Below are 8,417 nucleotides of genomic sequence, written 5' to 3' on the forward strand. Positions count from 1 at the left end.
GAACGGATGGAAACCCCCCTGGAGGGAACTAAAGACATTGCAATGGCTGCAGAAGGGAAAGTATGGGCAGAGATAGAAAGAATGTTTTGTCTTGTGGGAATTTTACAAGAGCACAGTACTATTATGAGTGAACAATTGATGACCTTCAATCTTGAACTAAACAACTCTGTTGATGACACAAAGTGGATGGAAAAAAACTCTGCAGCTGCAGAAGAAAAGATAATTTTGGAACTGGGGGAAAAAGAAGAAGAAAGAGGAGAGGAAACGCAAGTGGAAAAAACCAACCAAGAGCCTGCAACCTTTGGAAACAAAGGAAATAAAGAAGATGGCCAGTGGATTACAAATCTGCAGAAGGAGAGAAAGATAAAGGAAGAAGCCCCTGGAATAACTCAAATATTGGATTATAAAAAAACAGACAAGTATGATTGGGACTTCTTCTTCAGGTTGGACTATGGGAGATTGATTGATCCTGGCCAGAAACTGCTCTTGGCTGATTTGGAAAGAGGGAAATACGAGGGGCTGGTGGCAGAACCCCCTCGAGAAGAGAAGGCCAACAAAATGGACTACCAACAAAACTGGTGGAGAGAGACTAACTGGGGCTTAAGGGCCTCGGATGTGAGAAATCCGGGCTAAAACGGTTTCTTTTCTTTGAGGACATTGGTTTGGGAAGGGACGGAAACCGGGGAAGGGGGGAGGGGAGAGTAGAATAGTGAAAATCTGAGATTTAGAATGGGAATATAATGATTTTTGGTTTAACATATTAAGGAGGGAATTTGTGGGAGAGAATTTAGGCCGACTCTAGAGAAAGTATTTAATGTATAAAGCTGGATAAGTAAAATTGGGCCAAGAAAAAGCGATAAACTTTAAGAAAAGACAAGAATAACATTTAAGAGATGGGAGAAAATAATTTGCTGAGATAATCAATGAAATTGGAATGTGGGAAGGGGGGTGTGGGGAAGTCAAGGAAAGAAGGGAATGAAAGTAAGTTTATGAAATTATACGTGTTTTGTTGTGTCTTTTTATGTTTGTATGTCTATAAAAATGTGAAAACCCAATAAAAATTTTATAAAAAAAAAAAAAAAAAAAAAAAGAATTTTCTGCATTGGGCACTGATATGAAGAGCAAGTCTGAAAAAGAGAGCAACCCATCCTTCTGTGAATAAGCTAGTAGCCTTTTGAATTGTGTGTGTGGAGCTGCCTTAATATGTCCTATCCTCTGTTGAAGGCGTCCAATTCCATCTGCCTCACCTTCTTCCTCAACCACTGTTCCACCTTTTAGATTGTGACAACAAATCAAAATCACATTAGCCACATCAGCAATTCATGCTCCCTACTTCCATTCTGTCCTTTGGGGAAGGTGGAAAATGTGTGTCTCACTTGCCAACCTTGTGAGGTACACAAAAATTTATTCCCAGCTCCAGAAATGACCAGATAACCCGGGAAAATTTACCCAACAGTCAGGGGGTGGGGTGGGGTGTGTGTTCTGCCTGCTGACAGCACTGGACCCTCCTTGCAGAGTGGGACAGGCTTTGAAGAGGTCTCACAACACAAGTCTACTCTAACAGCATCACAAAGTGTATACCCACCCACACAGTGCACACTGCACAGCCAGGATGAAGGGCCCTTCTTCCTTTTTTAACTTGGCCTCAGTCCAAGAGGATGAACATATTTAAATCACACATTTTGGTTAATTGACAACCGCACAAATGAATAATAGCTCTCTGGGGGATTTCTCTTGGCCGTTGGGAGAAGTGGAAAGACTATGTATATTGAGCGTTGATTTCCCATAGTGGGCATGACCCTCCTGGTGATTAAATCTTATTAGAATGAAAGTAATTCATTGGCACCATTGCAGGCACTTATACATTATTATTATTACTTTAAAAAGACCCATCACTTTTGTCATAACAGAACCCTGCAGCAGCCAAAGCTTTCTCTTGTTGAAATCACAAATCCCGTTGACTTCAGTTGACTAGACCCAAAGCTTGTATTCAAGAAAAATTCCCAGTGAGTCCATAATATTTTTTATTGCTCATGCAAATGGAATATTTTTCCGATTACACTGTATATCATATCGAGATTGCTTGTAAAATATATTTTATGGTTTCTCTGCAAGTATTGTTTCTGTATATATGAGGATGTGGCTGTTATAGCAATAACACATTTGGTTATATAGCACATAAAATACATTATAGAATATAGGATTATAGGAAATCAGTTACAGTTGGATGTGTTATGCATATAGTTAGTTTACATGTAACCTTTCTTTTATAGAAATATGTAATACATTTTTTGAAATAAAAAAGGAATTCATGAGAACTGTCTAATCCACCGGTTTCCCAACTGTGCTCCATGAAAGTTTATCAAGAGTTTCTATTAGGGTTGTCAATGGCAGCTGTCAGAAAGGTGAACCAGGAGTCTAATCTAATCTAATGTACTTTTATACTGTGCATATAAAACTGTATTTTTGTGTGTGTGTGTGTGTGTGTGTGTGTACATATTGTAATAGGGGGAAAATGAGTTGTTGAATACAAGTCTGGATTTGTGTATTATGCACATTTCTTGGGGATATAGACATGAGCATTCATGATGAATATTGAAAGTAGTTTTACTTCCTCCACAACTGATTTGTTATTGAATAATGCTTTTTCTATTGGTGCACTTTTTATAAATAAATTAGATAAAAACCCAAAATAGACCCACTGTGTTCCTTCTACAGTCTTTTGTCATCACTCCTTTCCCTGTGTCTGATGTTGTTAATACATGCTTTAAGGTAAGAAAAGATAAATTCACAGATGTAGTTTGAACAGGTGATAAAATAATTGACTCCTAGGTTGGACTTCTGGAAAATTGCTTGACATGATAAGAAAGAATGCTCTACGATAACTGATTCATGACAGCTGTTTCCGGCATTTAAATAATAAAAATATTAATATGTGAAATGACTCATAACTATTTGCTTAAACGCTTTGCCCAGAAAAGGGGGAAGACAAAAATTCAAAACCGTTTCCATTAATCTTCCAGTCACGTTTAGTTATTGATCACTGTGAAAAGAGCAGCAGCAGCAGCAGAAGAAGAAAGTAGCTGATTCCTCACTTATATTTGAAAATAAATAAACCCAGGATCAAAACTCCCTGAAAACTGGGCTATTTGAAAGCATATTGACCTCCAAAGAGGTCAGTGCTCATGGGTATGGTCTGATTGCAGGTTTCTGTGTGCGAGAGAGTATAGGTGAAGACATTTTGTCAAGAGAGACAAGTCAAACAATGTGGATTTTAATTCAAATCATATCCTAAGCGTTTTAGTTTTCAGAAATGGTTAGTATGATAGAGGTTACCTTTTCTCGGTGACTACTATTATTATTGTCAGATTGTCTGCTCTGGGTAAGGGCTGAAGGTTACATATGGGATAGAGGAATATAAAGCTGTGTGGGAGGGGTGAGCGCACAGGACTGAAGTCTTGGAATGCTCTCGTTGGCTAAAGTTCTGTAGCTGTCTTGTCTACAGCTGTGCAAAAGACCCCACAGGACATTTTGTATAGCCCTTGACGGTGACTGTGATGCTATAAACTGCAGGTGGCTCTTAGTCCAGTCCAACTTGTCTTCCTTGAGCAGCGCACATATTTATCACTGTAGCATGTCTGCTGCCAAGGAAAACAGCAATGATAACTTATAGGGATTGTGTGACACAGTTGCCTTAGAATCCGCATATGAAATGGCCCTTAAAAGCATAATGAGATACGAAGAGAAGCCCAAGAGCTCTAGCTCCACGAAACCACGCTTCAAGGACCGAAAATCCAATCGGAAAATGGGCTCCCGGTAACGAGGGTGTCGTTTCGCTTGACGAGAGACGCGCTTTCAGCAAATACACTTTTGCAGCGGGGCTTGCAGTAAAAGTTCAGGACATTTGCCATGGATACATCAAGCCACTCTGGTAACAAAAAAGGAAAAAGGAAAAGGGATTGTGATACACAATGGAAATCCAAGCGTACTCCAAACCATAGAAATTTGGATGGAGACTGTATTAGACTTGGCTATTAAGGGAAGGTTATATATAAAGACGTAATGTCTCAAACATGTATGAAAACATTTTAGGTGACATTCCACTGAAATGTATGCAGATAATGAAGGATTAAAGAGTTTGGCTTTATTCTGCAGGTGCTGTTGTAAGACAGCATACTCATCCGCTCCCCATCTTCTGATCTACGTTGTTGCTTCCTCTCCCCCAGTCGCTCATTTTGAGGGTTTGTTTGTTTCTTCTTGGGATGTGGGTGGCGCTGTGGTATAAACCACTGAGCCTTGGGCTTGCCGATCAGAAGGTCGGTGGTTCGAGGCCCCGCAACAGGGTGAGCTCCCATTGCTCTGTCCCACCTCCTGCCCACCTAGCAGTTCGAAAGCATGTCAAACTGCAAGTAGATAAATAGGTACCGCTCCGGCAGGAAGGTAAACGGCATTTCCGTGCACTGCTCTGGTTTTGCCAGAAGTGGCTTAGTTATGCTGGCCACATGACCCGGAAAAATTGTCTGCGGACACACGTTGGCTCCCTCAGCCAGTAAAGCGAAATGAGCACCACAACCCCAGAGTCGTTTGCGACTGGACTTAACTGTCAGGGGTCCTTTGCCTTTTTTTGTTTCTTCTATCATAGGATTATCCCTCCCTCCGTCTCTGGCTTCATACTCTTCATGTCAAGAGGTGCTTGGAAGGAAGATTTCTAAACTGGACTGGGGGGAGCAGGAGGGAATTTGGAAGTTTGTAGGATCCTATTTATATGGAGGCTATTGGCTTATTTTAATGTTTATATAATCAAATTATTTTAATCTGTAAAAAGTCTGCATGTGATCTAGATTTTGCCTTGCCTTGCCTGTGAGCCTCTAATAGCCAAAACTGCTGGCTACCCTTTGCTCTAAAAAACTTGCCTTCTCCTGTGTCATCACTATTCCTTTATTCCATGCACATGTGTGTTAAAATCCAAATGTTGTGCATGCGTGAATGTTAAACCTAAAGCATGGCAGGAGGCATGGAGGAATAATATCCACAGCACCAACAGACAAGAGAGAGTACTGTTGTGTAGAGCACCATAAATCATAGTGTGTTGGCTATTATCATTCTGGATTTCCCCACAGTTTAGATGCAGAGCAAGGCATCCTCATCAATTTCTATGATAAATCCCTGCGGCCTCCAGTGTTGAAGCTGGGGTTCCTTTTTTCGTTTTGATAAGGTGGGTCAAAGAGATTTCACTAAGTGCATGGGAAAACGAATGGCAGAATTCCGCAGAGGAGACCTCTTGCAGGTAGCCAACATTAAGTTTGCGAAAGTGGTGTATTTTAAGCAGTGATGTGGGTTTTCCAGAAAATTATGAATTTGTGAGAGTTTCTGTCCTACTGTAATTAGACCGTGATCTAATTTAGCTCATTTGACTTATATTTAGCAAACCAAACTAAAAACACCTGTAGCCTGAAATGAAATAAGCAGCACTTTTTTTCCATAAAAAATGAGGTGACGGTACTCACATACTGATAAAGCCACTGTGAGTGCCAGTCATGGGCAGCAAAAAGATGTGTTTTTACTCAGTACCAGTGAATGTTGTTGATGATGGTGCTGGCATCTGTCTGTCTCAAGAGATAATGGAGTATGTCTTCAGAGGTGAAGTCAAACCACTGCGTTAGCAGCACTGAATACTCTCACAGAAAAAGCCCTGGAAGTAAGAACAAACTTTGGTTTTCATTTCACCTATGTAGCCTGTCAGAAGAATTTATAACTTGCTTTGGCTTTGGGTGTGTATTTATGGTTTCATTTCATCCCCACTCCCTCTTTACAAATCAGGAAAACATTTATGAATTCTCTCACACATTCGCTAGGGATAACCATCTGGGAAAACAAACAAACAAACAAACAAACAAACAAACAAACAAAGAATTATGGGGTTGAAATTTCCAAGGACATCCAGTATTGTATTGGCAGCCATGCATTGTTACTAATGAATCTTATGAAACCATTTTAAAATGGACATTTTCTGCAGAAAAATTAAAGCACTGAGAAAATTTCCATCCCCGCAAAAGTGATCTTAAGAACATGTCAAATAACCAAAAGCAGCTGCTCCCAAGGAATAATCACCATGAACTGAAATGTATGGGCAAGGAGAAGGGGGAGGCTTGCCCCCCATCTTTCCCCAGTGGTGTCCTTGAGTGGATGATTTCAAAAGAGCTTTGGGCATGAAGCAAGGACCTCAGTGTTGCTCCCTGATATAGGTGGGGAGAGTCTGTGTGTGTGAATTCTATAGTGCTTAGTTTGCTTTCGGTTGCTAGTTTGTTAATGTTGTTAATAGTGTTTTGTTAGGGTTGCCATACCTCTGGAATTTCTTGGACATAGACACTATTCACCCCACCTCCTTAAGCAGCATTTGGGCAGAAATCCCTGAAATGTCCAGAAAAATCCAGATGTATGGCAGCCCATGTCGGCAGTGTAGATTTTGGCGATTTCCATTGGCCAAAACTAAAAAACAGCTCAACAACTTTTGTGTCCGGATTTTTGAAAGATGGCAACCCTAGTTTTGTGGATTATGAGTGCTGCAGTGCCTCTGTGAATCTTATATTATAAGATTTTGTTGTGGACTTTTGTTGTGGTCATGCTGCTTAGGTTATTTTTTAAGTTGTTTTGTTAATACAATGTAGTTGTTTTACTGATGCTTTGAAATTGTTTTACAGATGATTTGTTAATTGTTCCATTTGATTTATGTCGTATTTGTGATGTCCTATTATGTTATTGCCATTTATTGTTTGTGAGCAGTTTCGTGATTCGTGCGAATGAAAAGCAGCATAGAAATATAAGGAATGAAAAGGAATGAATGAATGACAGACCACAGAGGAACCTATAATTATGAGCACCAACCTAATGCATTACATAGTATAAATGGTAATTTACCCCAAATATTAAGGCTCCAGAAAGCAGCAGAAATTTTAAAAGAAAGGGGAGAGAAAATAAGAAATTTGGGCAAGAAAAGCAATTATTTCATAGTTCCAACACATCACTTTGGAATGCATGCTGGTGGTTATCAGATTAAAAACCCTGAGAACAGCGACAGAATGGCAAAGTGTGTGCATGTGAGTCATCTTTCTATTTTAATGGACCTTTTGGAACATGTTTGAGTGGGCCCTGAGATGTTGCTTTTCTGTCATGTTCTTCTGTAAATATTTGAAGACTAAAATTGGCTTTTAATAAAATTCATCTAGGAGTTCATAATGTTTAATGGACTCCATGGCAGTAAAATTAAAAAGTACGAGTATTTTTTATTTTATTTTATTTTATTTGGTCTGGTTAACATGCCTCTTCCCCACCCTCCGCCACAAAGGAGGAAAAAAACCCCAAAACATTATTGCCATGAATTCTTGCCATGAATTGTTGGGTTCCCGGCCCCCAAAGCACAGGACTTGGCAGGTGTGTAACGCGACTCCTGATAGCAGGATGGCAGATTATGTTCTCCCATAAAACCATTTCTAAGGGACTTGGCCTCGAAACTGTTATTGCATGTCTGCAGGTGTTTAGTAATTGGATTAATGCAGAGCAGAAGGAATGTCTGCTGCCCAAACGCTGAGCAAACTCTGAGGAAAGCCGCATTCATTTTGGAGAGCAACCTGGAATGTCTGATGACAGGCCTGTTCACACACACAAAGCCTGATCTAAGCCTGTGAGTTTAAAATTAACTGCTGTGAGCAATCACCTTCCAGAGAAAAGTTTATCCAAATCTAAATACAATAACAGCAGCGCCACAGAGGAGGAGGAAGAAGAGGAGGGATTGGGTGTGTGGGAGGCAGGGTCACAGAGCATTGGCTGGGCATTTTGATCCCATTCCAAAAGCAACTTGTGCTAACCTCTGCGAAAGTCTTTATATCATGCATATTGCCAATCCGGAAAATCCTAGGTGTCTAATAAAAATGCCTTTGATAAACACAATAGATTCTTGAAAACACTGAAAAAAGGTGTACAGAGTTTATCCTAATCTCGGATCAAGGACGTTCAAAGCAAACTGCTGTTCTTTTAAATATCTGGATCTCACAATTGATAAGGTTTTTTATTATGGTAAGGAAACCATATGGCTCACCGACGAAAACTTTAAACAAAGAGGTCCTTTTAACTGAATCGTCAGTGGTGACCATATTTTTGATCATGATATGCCTACATCTCATTTGAATCAATCTTGTAGAACACACATCCGTGGCCATGAGCAATGGTTCCCCCCATCACATTCAGAAAACAAAAGTTTTTGTTTTTAAAAGAAATAGGCTAAAAGTTCTTCATGTTTAACCATCTGTTCTCTGAGAATCAAGTCCCATTCATGTCAGATCTGACAGACTGCTATAAGAAATAAGAAGGGGAAAGTTTAAGGAACAAACCATGGGCTGTGTTTTCATTAGAAATATTGC

Source organism: Podarcis muralis, chromosome 3 (assembly GCF_964188315.1).
Source record: "Podarcis muralis chromosome 3, rPodMur119.hap1.1, whole genome shotgun sequence".
NCBI lineage: Eukaryota > Metazoa > Chordata > Lepidosauria > Squamata > Lacertidae > Podarcis > Podarcis muralis.